The 13568-nt window shown below is 42.5% G+C and overlaps 1 non-coding gene across 1 annotated transcript; it reads left to right on the plus strand.

The window, feature by feature from the left end:
* The first annotated feature begins 9355 nt into the window (after positions 1–9355).
* LOC113195177 (U6 spliceosomal RNA) lies at positions 9356–9460 on the plus strand. Its single transcript, XR_003302365.1, has one exon. It is a non-coding gene; the product is annotated as a U6 spliceosomal RNA (small nuclear RNA).
* The last annotated feature ends 4108 nt before the right edge of the window (positions 9461–13568 follow it).

The raw sequence follows: 13568 nt of genomic DNA on the forward strand, positions 1-13568 counted from the left end.
CTCTTATATTCTAAAAAAAAATTGGAACAGCTCATGCAATAGGGGTTGACACTACAGAACCCTCAGAGAGTCCTCCTGCTTTGCTGAGATGGGGAAACTTTAAGGTGACCCCAAAAACACATTATTTTTTTCCAAGTTCTTCTGGCTATAACAGCTTCTCAAGCTTTCCTTTTTTTTTTTTCATAACTTTATTTTATTTATTTTTGTATGTGGTGCTAAGGATGGAACCCAGTGCCTCACATGTGCTAGGCAAGCACTCTACCACTTGAGCCACAACCCCAGCCCCAAGAAACACAATCTTAGCAGTAGGTAAACTTGAGCTCTAGGTTTCTCTCCAAGTCATTAGTCTTACAGAACTTCTCACGTTGAGTCACATGATTTAGAAGATGAGAACAGCATGTTGGACTCTCAGGTCAAAACACGCCATAGACTGGGGAGCTTGTGGTTCAGAAAACGCCTGAATTATTTTTTTTCTGCCTTATTTTTTTTTTAATATTTATTTTTTGGTTATAGTTGAACACAATACCTTTATTTTATTTATTTATTTTTATGTGGTGCTGAGGATGGAACCCAGGGTCTTGCACGTGTGAGGCGAGTGCTCTGCCGCTGAGCCACAACCCCAGCCCCTTCTTGGGGTTTTGGATCATCTTTAGAACAAATTTCCTCCTGATCCCCACTCCATCAGAGTACGAGTCTACAACACAGACCTCAAACTGTTACTCTGCCCCAAATTGTACATGGCTCCCTAGGGCTTAGACAATACTTCCTAAATATCATTGGGTCATGGGCTTTTATTTTTTTGGGGGGGGGGTACCAGGGATTGAACTCAGAGGCATTCGATCACCGAGACACATCCCCAGCCCTATTTTGTATTTTATTTAGAGACAGAGTCTCACTGAGTTAATTAATGCCTCACTTTTGCTGAGGCTGGCTTTGAACTCGTGATCCTCCTGTCTCAGCCTGCCTAGCCACTGGGATTACAGGTTGAGCCACTGTACTCCAGCCCAACCCCTTTGTGAAGTTATTTTTCTTTTGTACTAGGGATTGAACACAGGGGTGCTTTACCACGGAGCCACATCCCCAACCCTTTTATTTTTTATTTTGAGACAGGCTCTCTCTAAGTTGCTTAGGATCTCTAAATTGCTGAGGACGGCCTTGAATTTAGTCTCCCTAGTCACTGGGATTACAGGCATGCACCACCAGCCTGGCCTTTATCTTTTTCTTTTTTTTTCCTAACACTGGTGAAAACTATAGGTATGTCTTTCTAAAAGAAAGAAAAAAACCTGTATTCTTGCTGGGTGCAGTGGTGCATGCCTGTAATCCCAGTGGCTTGGGAGGCTGAGGCAGGAGGATCGCGAGCTCAAATCCAGCCTTAGCCATGGCAAGGCACTAAGCACTTCAGTGAGATCCTGTTTCTAAATAAAATATAAAAAAGAGGCTGGAGATGGGGCCAGTGGTTAAACATCTGTGGGTTCCTTCCCTGATACAAAAAAAACAAAAACAAAAACAAAAAATGTATTTTGTACTGTGACATACATTTCCAGGGGATCATGAACCCTCCAGAGCATTATTCACATTCCACTCCTTGACCCACTTTCTCATCTCCCTCCAGGTTAGGAATTCTTAAAACGGATACATTCCAAACTTCTTAGCATGGCTTTCAAGGCCTCCCAGACTTATCCTGACCTGCCTTCCTAGCTGCACCTTCTGTCATGTGCTGTTATGGTTGTCTGGTTTCCTCCTCCCCGAGGCCAAAAGCCTTTCATTTTTTTCCTTGTTAGATTTCCCCAGATGAAATGGATGCTTCTCAGGAGCAGCAATCAGAATCCCCAGCTCAGTGCTAGGTAAATTGTCAGTTGGTTGCGAGATCTGTTAATTTTCAGCAGCAGGGTGATGTCGTTCATGTAACAACTACAATGTCCTCTGCTCCAAATCTATATTTGAGGAGAGTTCTGATTTCAATTTTTTTTTTTTTTTTTTTTTTGGTACTGGGGCTTAAACCCAGCTGAAGCTGGCTTTGAACTTGCAATCCTCCTATCTCAGCCTCCCAAGCCTCTAGGATTATAGGCGTGCACCACCGCGCCTGGCTTAAACTTTTCAGTTTTAGTGAACTTTATGGGTTAGGGAACTTCTCAGACCCTGAGCCATGATTGTAATTTAGAAAATGTGGGTCTCCTCTGGTGAACATGCCACGTTTGCCAGTTATTGGGTGCTAGGAGTCCCTTTTTGTAACTGGGTCCCTTTGATTTTGGAGAAACTAATCTGGCTGGTGGATTTTTAGGAGAGTTTTTTGATTTTTATATTGTAGCCCTGGTTTAATACCAACCCTTACGAAAAGCCAGGAAGGACTGTCTCCCACGTCACTCCAAAATGGACAACCTGAGGGAATCTTAGGCACAAGAAAATCACAACTCCTTGGCTACATTTCAAAATCCCTCCCATTTCAGTTGTCACTTGTCACCCACATTCCCCACCACAGTGGGTCGTTTCATAACGCATGATGTGAAGCAGAAGGGAGACATTAACAGTTCATTAGAGTTGTTTTTTGTTTTTGTTTTCTTTTTGGTACCAGGGTTTGAACCCAGGGACACTGAGCCACTGAGCCTCATCCCCAGCCTTTTTTTTTTTTTTAAATTTAGAGATAGGGTCTCACTAAGTTGCTGAGGCTGACTCTGAACTCACTATCCGCCTGCCTCAATCTCCTGAGTTGCTAGGATTACAGGCGTGCACCCCAGTGCCTGGCCCTTTCCTCCTGTAGGAAGCGAGGAAAGCATTATCCATAATGCAAGGCTATGGCTGTGGGGAGTATTGTAATGCTGAACAATCCCTGGGGCAGATTGTTGCCCATGAATCATCATCATCTCCATCATATCACCATCAATTTTCTTCTCTTCTTTCTTTTTTTCTGGTAGTGAAAAACAAAAACAAAAAAATAATTTAAAAAAAGCACATAACATAACTAACCATCTTAATTTTTTTTTTTCCATACTGGGGATTGCTGGGATTACACATATGCACCACTGTACCTGGTCATCGTAATCTTTTCAAAGTGTGTGATCTAGTAGTGTTATCTACATGTATGTTGTTGTTCAACAGATTTCTAGAACTTTTTCATCTTACACAACTTAAACACTATTAATAAAAAAATAAATAAAAAATTAAAAAACCATCTACACCCAGCTGTGGTGACTACTACTGTTCTACTTTTTTGTGTGTGTGTGTGGTGGGTGGGTACCAGGGATTGAACTCAGGGGCACTTGGCCACTGAGCCACATCCCCAGCCCTATTTTGTATTTTGTTTAGAGACAGGGTCTCACTGAGTTGCTTAGCGCCTCACTTTTGCTGAGGCTGGCTTTGAAACGCAATCCTCCTGTCTCAGCCTCCCAAGCCACTGAGATTACAGGCGTGCACCACCGCACCCAAGTTTACTTTTGGTTCTTATCAGTTTCACAACTTATTTTTATTTATTTATTTATGTTGTCGAGGATTGAACCCAAGGCCTCATGTGAGCTCTGCAAAAATCTCACTTCTATAAATACTGCATGGTATTACTCCTTTTTCTGTTGCTATAATAGAAGGGTTAGGTCTAGAAACTTTATAAAGAGAAGAGGTTTAGTTATCTCACAGTTTTAGAGGCTGAAAGTCCAAGAATGGGCAGGCCCACTAGTTCAGCCTCTGGTTAAGAGTCCCCTTGGCTACATCACAACATGGCAGATGGCATCATGGAGGGACAGTATGAGAGGAAGAAATCACATGGTGAGATGTAAAACCAGAGAGGCACTGACGAGTCAGCTTGCTCTTTTTTTTTTTTTCCCCTGTGTGAAAATATCTGTTAGACTAAGGATTCTAAGTGACAACAAACATGACAAGTGAACTTGGGAATTTTGTAGATACTACATAACAATGAGGGGACCGATAAAAGGCCCATGTGTTACTCAGCTTTCTGTCAATGTGACCCAAATACCTCACAAGAACAACTCAGAGGAGAAAAATTCATCTGGGCTCAAGGTTTCAGGGGTTCAGTCCGTGATTGGCGGACTCCATTGCTCTGGGCCCAAGGTGATGCGGAACACCATGATGGAAGGGTGCAGGTGGCAGTGGAGCACTGCTCGGCTCATGGCAGCCAGGAAGCAGAGAGAGAGGAGGAGCCAGGGGAGAATATATAATCCCAAGGGTGTGCTCCCAGTGACTCACCCAACTTCCTCCAGCCCTGGAAGCCTTCCATAGTCACCACCCAGTTAGTCCATTCTAATTAGGAATTTCTGATGAGGTTGTGTCTGCCATCATCTTATTATTCCTCCTCCTGCATTAACACAGGAGCTTTGGGGACACCACAGCAGGCCCCTAGGACAATAACAGAGTATAGATTCTCTCGAGGTGGTCTATTTGAATCGTTAGGGAAAGCCAATCTGCAGGGATGCTACACTGTCTAATCTCAGAGCAGCTGTAATTTCAGACTCCAGATGCTTACTTCCTTAAAGGTAAAAACCACCTCTCGCATCTGATCAAAACCATCCATCCACCGGGTATCGTACATGCCTGTAATCCCAGTGACTTGGAAAGCTGAGGCCGGAGGATTGCCGATTGAAAGCCAGCCTCCGCAATGTAGCGAGGCCCTCAGCAACTTAATAAGACCCTGCTTCAAAAAAACTAAATAAATAAAAAAAAGGGAAAAGTTTATTTTGGGGCTCATGGTTTCAGAGGTCTCAGTCTATAGATGGTCAACTCTATTCCTCAGAGCCTGAGATGAAGGAGAACATCATGACAGAAGTGTGTGGCAGAGGAAAGTAGCTCAGCACATGATCAGGAAGCACATTATGTACTTACCCTGTACAAAATATATATATCCCAAAGACGTGCTCCCAATAACCCACCTCCTCCAGCCACACCCACCTGCCTACAGTGACCATCCATTTAATCTTTATTAGGGGATTAATTCAGTGATTGGAATTGAGTTCTCAACACTCAATCATTTCACCTCTAAGCCTTCTTACATTGTCTCACACATGAGCTTTGCAGGGATACCTCATATCTAAACTACAACAAGTAAATAAAAACAAATAAAGTCATACATTGGTGGAGTCCCAAATCCTGACCCCAAGAAACAAAAACTCGGAGCAGCAGGGAGTAGGGAAGACACAGATGGGTAATTCCCTCATTGAAAGATAACTTGTGGGCTGAGGATACAGCTCACTAGTAGAGAGCTTGCCTGGCATGCAGAGGCCCTAGGTTCAATCCCCAGCACCAAGAAATAAATGAGCAAAATCAAAAAGAGAAGAGAAGAAAGATAACTCAAAAGGTAAAACCCTAGCTTATAACAATGGAGAAGCTATGCTTTGGGATCCCTTCCTCCATGTCTCCCAAAGAGACACTTACATAAGAATAACATCGATGTCATCATTATAAAGTAAAAACTTCATCCCAATGTGGTCATCGCACACTTTTTGAAACAGTGGTGTTGCTGAGCATTGGCAGGCTTAGGTGATAGGAGAGAAGCATGGTCTGAATCAGATTCAAAAGGAGCTTCCTAATAGCTGGAGTGAAAAGGAAAAACTCATGAATATGTTACTGATTTTGCAAGGCCATGATGCTCGGTCCTGGGAAGAGCAGCAAACACTTTTGGGAGATGGGGGTTTGCAATGGACTCAGAAGAGGCACTTAACTGGACAAGATCTAGGACGGTCTTCTTCTCCTCCTTCTCCTTCTTCCATTTGCTTTGCTTTGTTTTGTTTTAGGCAGTATCTACTGAGTGGCAACTCTGTAGGTGCCAGACTCCATGTTAGAAACTGAGGATAATGACAAAAAGACATGTCTTCTAGGAGGTTTTCAAAATTATTTCAGCAGGGGAGAAGTTTTTCTAATGAGTCCCATTCTGGCCTCATTTCGATGGTCAGGGGATGAACATCCAGGGCTGACCGTCTGGCTTGGACAGCAGAGTAGGAGCTGACTCTGATGTCATGCCCTGGAGCCAGCCAAGAGACTGGCACACTGTGGTCACATCAATGTGGCCCACAGAAGAACACTTCCACCCTGGATAGCTCTGTTGCCTTGCATTTTCTGCTCAGTCCCTGACCTGTGGCCCTTGGGGTTGGTGTTGGGTGTCTCACTGTGGGACTAATGCAACTTTTGGCTCTTACACTGACTTAGGGGAGAGAAGATGAAGAAGAGGTCCCAGTGCGGCTTCTAAGAGGAAATGCTCAGTCATAGAACTGGCTCTTCAATCCTGACAGCTGATTTGGGAAGTTCCTTGCACAGAAGGTCCAGTGCAGTGTGAGAAGGATATGCCACTGGTAGGTCCTCCTTTGAATGCTCCAGTCAGATGGGTGACCCTGGGCAAATGATTCTTAGAAGCTTCTTTTCCTTTGTAAACATGGCAAAACAATTCCAAGCCACAGGATTATTGCAAAACTTTTATGAAATACTGAAAATGAAACCCAGAATGGGGCACATATGAAAGCATAATTGAAAGGGAGTTTTGCACGGGGTGGGGGGTGGCGAAGGGGGACAGATTCACACGAACTCTCCAGGGTGTGGAAAGAAGAGCAGAAGGCTAATAATCTGAGCTGGGGCATGCCCATATTTATGTTTTTGGAAAGGACTGAGTATTGTATAATTTTTTTTTTCACTCTGTGGAGCAGATCTATGCTCATTCAAGGATAAATAGACTGGAATGGGGGAGGAGACCAGGAGTCCAGGAGGCGGGCTGCAGGACCAGTGGTCACTCCAGGATGATGGATGAGCCTATTTTAAGGCTTGTAATTAGTGATAATAAGTTCTGTGACTCTACGCCTGGGATCTGTTCCCTGGTCCCTCACACCCAGGAGGCTCTCCCCAGGGAGTAGGGCTGGCACTAGGAAGTAAAGTCTTCCCCCTCATTCTGGCACAGATTTTCAGAGGATAGAGCATGTGCACTTGTACAAGGGTGTGAGTATGAATATGTGCATATATCTGTGTCTCTTCTATCAGTGCATGTGAATGTGTATATATGTATGTATGCTTCCTGTGCTTATATATGTACAAGGATACATGTGTTAAATTGCTAGCCAAGACAAAGGCTGGATCGAGTATGAAATGAGAGGGTGATTGAAATGCTAGACTTTGATCTGTGCCACCTGAAGCCGACTCTCAGTTTCACAATTCACTTGACTAGTCCCTCTGAGGCATGCAGATGGTGGGCGCCCCTGTTCTGAGAGGGAAGAATAGAGGTCTATGTGCTTCTATGGAAGCTGTCACTTGAGGTCCCTGGAGGGAGGAGGTGTCTCAGTTTACGTCGGGTTTTTCTGGGATAAGGAGAATTCATATTTTCCCAACATTTCTTCCTAAGGTTCAAAATTATGGCAAATTTGGTGGAAGAGACGAATGTAATTTCAACCAAGGCTTAGGAAAAGGGATATCAATATGTTCTCTGAGATAAAATTACCTTGTGAGAAATGAAGTCTTGAGTACTGAGCACGGTTCTGGAGCCAGACACTGGGGTACACTCCTAATTCCGATTATTAACTATGAGACCTTAAATAAGCAGATTAGATTAACTGCTCCCTAGGCTTCATATTTTCATTTATAAAAAGGGATTAAAATGGTGTTTTGCTATTGTATATTATGTAAATTTTAATTATACAAATTTGAAAGATGACAAATCTACCTAAAATAAGAAAAAAGAAATCACCAAAGTTTACACAATTTCGAATTTGGCTGGCTCAGGGGCTCATAAATTGTATTTCTAATTATTGCTAATGACAGTGCCACTTGAGCTGGCAATAGTAAATAACTGCCATCAGTGCTTATCTTATGTGAATCGAGCTGTTGTTTATGTACATCATAATTTCTGATAGTGACATTAATGACTAATGTGCTGTGATATTAACATTCAGCATTATCACTTAAAATGTTATCTGTATCCTGGAATGATGTTATCTCAAAGTTCATTATGCGATGGTATTGGTGCCAAAAACACTCTCCAAAATCAATAACTTTGTAATAGAGGTTAGATATGATAAAACACTATGGAAAAGCCCAAATAGTTATCATGATATGCCAAGCAGTTAATTTGGGAACATCTACTCTGTTTAATGTTTAGTAAATAAAAAAATAGCATGGAGACTAAAATATTCCACAATGGTTAAAGATTCTGCTTTCTATCTCTTACAGCTGTTCTTCGGGAAATCATGGTGTTAAATCATCTAAGTATTGAATTATCCCATGTCTTCAGTAAATATTTCCCTTTCATAAGGTGCGATCTGCTCTTAAATGAAATGATATAATCTGTATTAGGTTCTCCAGAGAAACAGAACTACGGCTGGGGGTGTAGTTCAGTGGTAGAGAACTTAACTAGTATATGCAAGTCTCTAGGTAGGTAGGTATCTACCTACCCATCTATAAATAGGCAGATAGACCCATAGGAGAAGAGTTATGTGGAGAACTGACCCACATGATGACAGCGGCTGAGACAGCCATCTGTAAGCTGGACTATCAGGAAAACTAAGACCAAGGCACAGTCCAAGTTCAAAGGCCTCAGAACCAAGGAAGTCAATAGTATAATTTCCTGTCAGAGGTCAAAGTTCTGAGAACTGGGGCTGCTGGTGAAAGTGTTAGAATCTATGGGCCAGAAAACATGGAGTTCTGATGTCTAAGGGTAAAAGAAGGGTGTCTCAGCTCCAGGAGAGAGAGCACAAATTTGCCTGCTCTACTTTTTTTTTTCCACCTGCGCCCCCAGACAATCAGATGGTGACCACCCACACTGAAGGCAGATCTTCCCAACCCAGTCCACTGACTCATTTGCCAATCTCCTCTGGAAATAGCCTCCCGGACACACCCAGAAATAATGCTTTACCAGCTGTCCAGGGATCCCTTAACAGAGTCAAGCTGGCATCTAAAATGAACCACCACATAATCCATGTAAAGTTCTTAGCACAGACCTAACAGCATGCTGAGACGGCGAGCGTCTAATATGTATGTTAGATAGTTGTTGCTACTATTGTGCTCACCAGTCATGGCTCAAGAAAAGACCTTAAGGATTTGTAGGGATAAGTATGGTTCTGAAACCACATGTGGCTCAGGTCTGAACTTTTAAGAATCCAGGCAGAATCCAAAGTATTGATTGACCTTTGGGAAATAGTGGCTGAACTAGTATAAACTTTAAACTTAAGAATCAAAGGATTTTTTTTTGTTGTTGTTGTTGTTGTTGTTTGCTTCATTGGTTGATTTTTTTTTTTCCCATTGCTTTTTTCCCCCCCACAGTGCTGGAAATAAAACTCAAGGCTCTGGAGTAGCCAAGCACTCTGCCACTCAGCCATATCCTATCCCTGAATTACAGTTTAAACTCTTTTATGTTGAGCAGTTTAGGAATCTGGACCAGTCCTCACTTCATCAGCATTTATATAAAATTGGAACTATACAAGGAAGATTAGCATGGCCCCTGTTCCAGGATGACATGCAAATTCGTGAAGCATTTTGTATTTGAATAAAAGAGTCTGGGTTAGCAAAAACATCTCATAGGAAAAGGAATGGCAATGACCACGAGGCTATACAGAACAAAGCTTCAACAGCGCCATCATGTGGTGGAAAGACTAACTGCAAAAGAACCCTAATTAGACAGTTGGTGCCTGTGTAGTCGAGGGCAGGAAGCAGACCACTGGAACAGATTCCAACATACAAGACTTGGCCGATTCCAGAGTAGAATTGCAGGATGGGGAGGGGGGGTCTTAAGGTTATGGTCTGAGTGGATTATCCCTGTCTTTCCCAAAAAATCATGGCATTTGCAGGTAAATGGATGGAGTTGGAGAATATCATGCTAAGTGAAGTAAACCAATCCCCAAAACCCAAAGGCTGAATGTTCTCTCTGATAAGTGGATGCTGATCTATAATGTGGGGAACATGGGAAAAATGGAGAAACTTTGATGGGGCAAAGGGGAGGTAGGGATAGGGTGGGGTGGGGGCATGGGGGTAGGAAAGAGGGTGGAATGAGATGGACATCATTACCCTAGGTACATGTATGACTGCACATATGGTGCAAAGGTACATCGTGTACAACCATAGAAATGTAAAGTTGTGGTGCATTCGTGTACAATGAATCAAAATGCATTCTGCTGTCATATATACCTAATTAAAAATAAAAATAAATAAATAAATTTTTAAAAATTAAAAAAAGATACACACAGGTGGAAGAAGAGGGGGAGAAGCTAAACACACCGATATAAAAATAAAAAGAAGAATAAATTTACAATGCAAGCAGCTTGAAACTCTATGAATCAGATTTGTTTCTAATATTATAATGATATAGTCAAAAAATCTCTTGAATCTTTAAGGAAAAACTCAGAGGAGCAACTTGCTAGGAAACTTGCTAATAGTTTCTCTACAAATATGTAAGACTGCTTATGTAGATTGGAAACATGGTCAGATTTATTCATGTTTCCATATATCCATGCCCTTTGCAGAATGACTACAAGGTTTTTGTGGTTTTTTTTTTTTTTTTGGCTTGTTTTGTGATATTGAGATTCAGGTGTGTGTGTGTGTGTGTGTGTGTGTGTGTGTGTGGTACTGAGGATTGAACCCAGGGCCTTGTGCATGCAAGGCAAGGCAAGCACTCTGCCAATTTAGCTATATCCCCAACCGTTTAGATATTGGGGATTGAACCCGGGAGCGTACTACCACTGAGCTACACCCCTGTCCTTTTATTTTTTGAGATGAGATCTCATAAATTGCCCAGACTGGCCTCTGGTGATCCTCCTACTTCAGCCTCACAAGTGGCCAGGATCATAGACATGTGACCTCTCTCTTCCCCATGCAGGTCTTTCATGAAATGGAGATTCTTTCCTTACTCCTCCAATCTGAGCTGGTTTGTTGACTCCATTTGGCTAATAGCACAAAGCAGAAGTATTACTTCCCACTTTCAGATTCAAGGGTCCTTGAATGCCTGGGCTTGTCTTCTTGAACTTTTACAACCTCCATTTGAATAAGACCATATTCCATAGCCTCCTGGGAAATTCACACAGGAGAGAGTCAGCCAGCTGACCCTTTCTACCACGGCACAAGACACGTGCAATAGTCTACACAGCTCAGCAAGGTCAAACCTCCTCAGACCGTCCAGCTAGCCCCTGGGCACCCATCCAGGGCCACCCTAGACCTACCAGGTCCACACTGACTAAATAACACCTGAGCTAAATAAATGTTCCTTGTTTTAAATAAACATAATGTGACACCGCTTGTAAAAAATAAAATAAATAAAAAGCCATGACAAAAAAATGTTTAAATTTTCTTCACTCCCAGATTTTCTATTGTTTCCAAATGAGAACAGCCTAAGCAATTTAGCAAGGCCCTAATCAACTTAGTGAGACATTGTATCAAAATTTAAAAAACAAAATTTTTTATTTTAAAAAGGGCTGAGGATGTGGCTCAATGGTTGAGTGCCCTGTGTTAAATCCCCAGTACCAAAAAAATAAGAAAGAAAAAAAGAAAAACAGAATCTCCTCTTTCCTGTTACCTGCATGTGATGATTCATTTGTTTATTTAATAGATTTCTTTTTTTCCTTTTTGGTGGAAGGTGCATTGATAGGCTGGGGCGAGAACATGTTGTAAAGGGCCCAAAACGACACAGATCTGAATTATATTCTAGTTCAGGAAGAAAGGAAATAAGCCTGACCAAATAAATCACCTGTGACATTTGAATTCAAACAACGTGGGGTCAATTTACAGATGTGTGACCTCTGAATAATTACTTAGTCTATCTGACATTTTGTTTCCTCATTTCACAAACAGGAATATTATTACCTGGCTCTCAGCATGACGGGGAGGGGCAAAGCGATTTGCAGGGTATTGTGCCTATCATGGGTCATAATACCTCTTTTTTTTCCCCCTGTACTGGGGATTGAACCTAGGGTGCTCTACCACTGAGCTACATGTCCACTTCTAATTATTTTCTATTTTGAGACAGGGTCTTCCTAAGTTGCCCAAGCTGGCTTGGAATTTTTAATCCTCCTGCCTCAGCCTCCTGTGTGCTGAAATGACAGACGTGCTCTGCTGTGTCCTGCCACTTTTTGCTCCTTCACTTGGCTTGCCGACATCTCAGGCTGGTCCTGAGCACCATCTTCATCACGTCAGGATCTTCTCCAAGGGCAGTGGGACGGCTCCCTGTTGGCAGGAGCCTTTGCTGTCAAAAGTTCCTCAGATAAGAGTCAGGGCAAGACCAGCTCAGCAGCCTGAAAGATTGGCTTAGAGGAGACTGAGAAAAGAGAGTGTGTTAATGAATCTGTGTGTCAACCTAATTGGCCTAAGGGATGTTCAAATAGTTGGTAAAACATTGTATCTGGGTGTATCTGTGAGAGTGTTTCCGGGAGAAATCAACATTTAGAATCCCTAGATTGTCTTAAAGACTGCCCCACCAACATGAGCGGGCATCCACCGGTCCACTGAGTGCCTGAGTAGGACAAAAAGGCAGAGGAAGAATGAACTCCCTGTCTTCTTCAGCTGGCACCTCCTGTCTCCTGCCCTGGGACATGGGCGTTTCGAGTTCTCAGACCTTCAACTCCAACTGGAACTTAGACCGTTGGTCCCTGGGGTTTTCGGGCCTTTGGGTTTGGACTGAAACTATGCCACCAACTTCCTTGGTCTCCAGCTTGCAGACTGCAGATTGTGACTTCTTAGCTATCATAATCAGGTGAGCCAATCCCTAATAATAAATCTCTATTTATTTATTTTTGTTTTATTTTATTTTGGTTGGGATAGGGGAACGAACCCAGGGGTACTTACCCACTGAGCCACATCCCCAGCCCTAGCCCTTTTTATTTTTTGAAACAGGGTCTCCATAAGTTGCTTAGGGTCTGGCTAAATTGCTGAGGCTGGCTTTGGACTTAAAATCCTCCTGCCTCAGCCTCCTGAGTCGTTGGGACTCCAGGCCTGTGCTACCACACCTGGCTGGAATCTCTTTTTTTGTGTGTGTGGTGCTGGGGATTGAACCCAGGGCCTTGTGCATGTGAGGCAAGCACTCTACCAACTGAGCTATATCCCCAGCCCTGGGATCTATTTTCCTATCTGTCTTTCCCTTCAGGCCACAGGTTTTAAGGATAGCACTAGGTTTTCATCTTTATATCGTCAGTGCTTCACATAGTACAAAGCATTCTATAATTTTTTTCAAATAAATAAATATTAAGAAAAAGCAGGTGTTTGAGAAGGTCAAAGACCTAGAAGACTGTAGGTATGTCTTTAGACATATTTAAAAATCATAGAGATTGCTTTCAAATCCCAGCTCTACCATATCCTAACTGCATGACTTTGAACAGTCTGAGTGTACCAGGTAAGATTATTGCAGGGATTAAATGTCTAGCCAGGCACTGTGGTGCATGCCTGTAATCCCAGTGATTTGGGAGGCTAAGGCAGGAGGATCACAAATTTGAGGCCAGCTGAAGCAACACAGCAAAACCTTGTCTCAAAATTAAAAATAAATAAATAAATAAATAAATAAATAAATAAATAAATAAATAAATAAATAAAGGCCGGAGATGGAGGAGGAAGAGGAAAAAAGGATCACATGTCTGCAAAAGTCTTTGTAGCATGCCTATGCAAATTCTCAACAA

Source organism: Urocitellus parryii, chromosome 4 (assembly GCF_045843805.1).
Source record: "Urocitellus parryii isolate mUroPar1 chromosome 4, mUroPar1.hap1, whole genome shotgun sequence".
In the NCBI taxonomy this organism is placed as follows: Eukaryota; Metazoa; Chordata; class Mammalia; order Rodentia; family Sciuridae; genus Urocitellus; species Urocitellus parryii.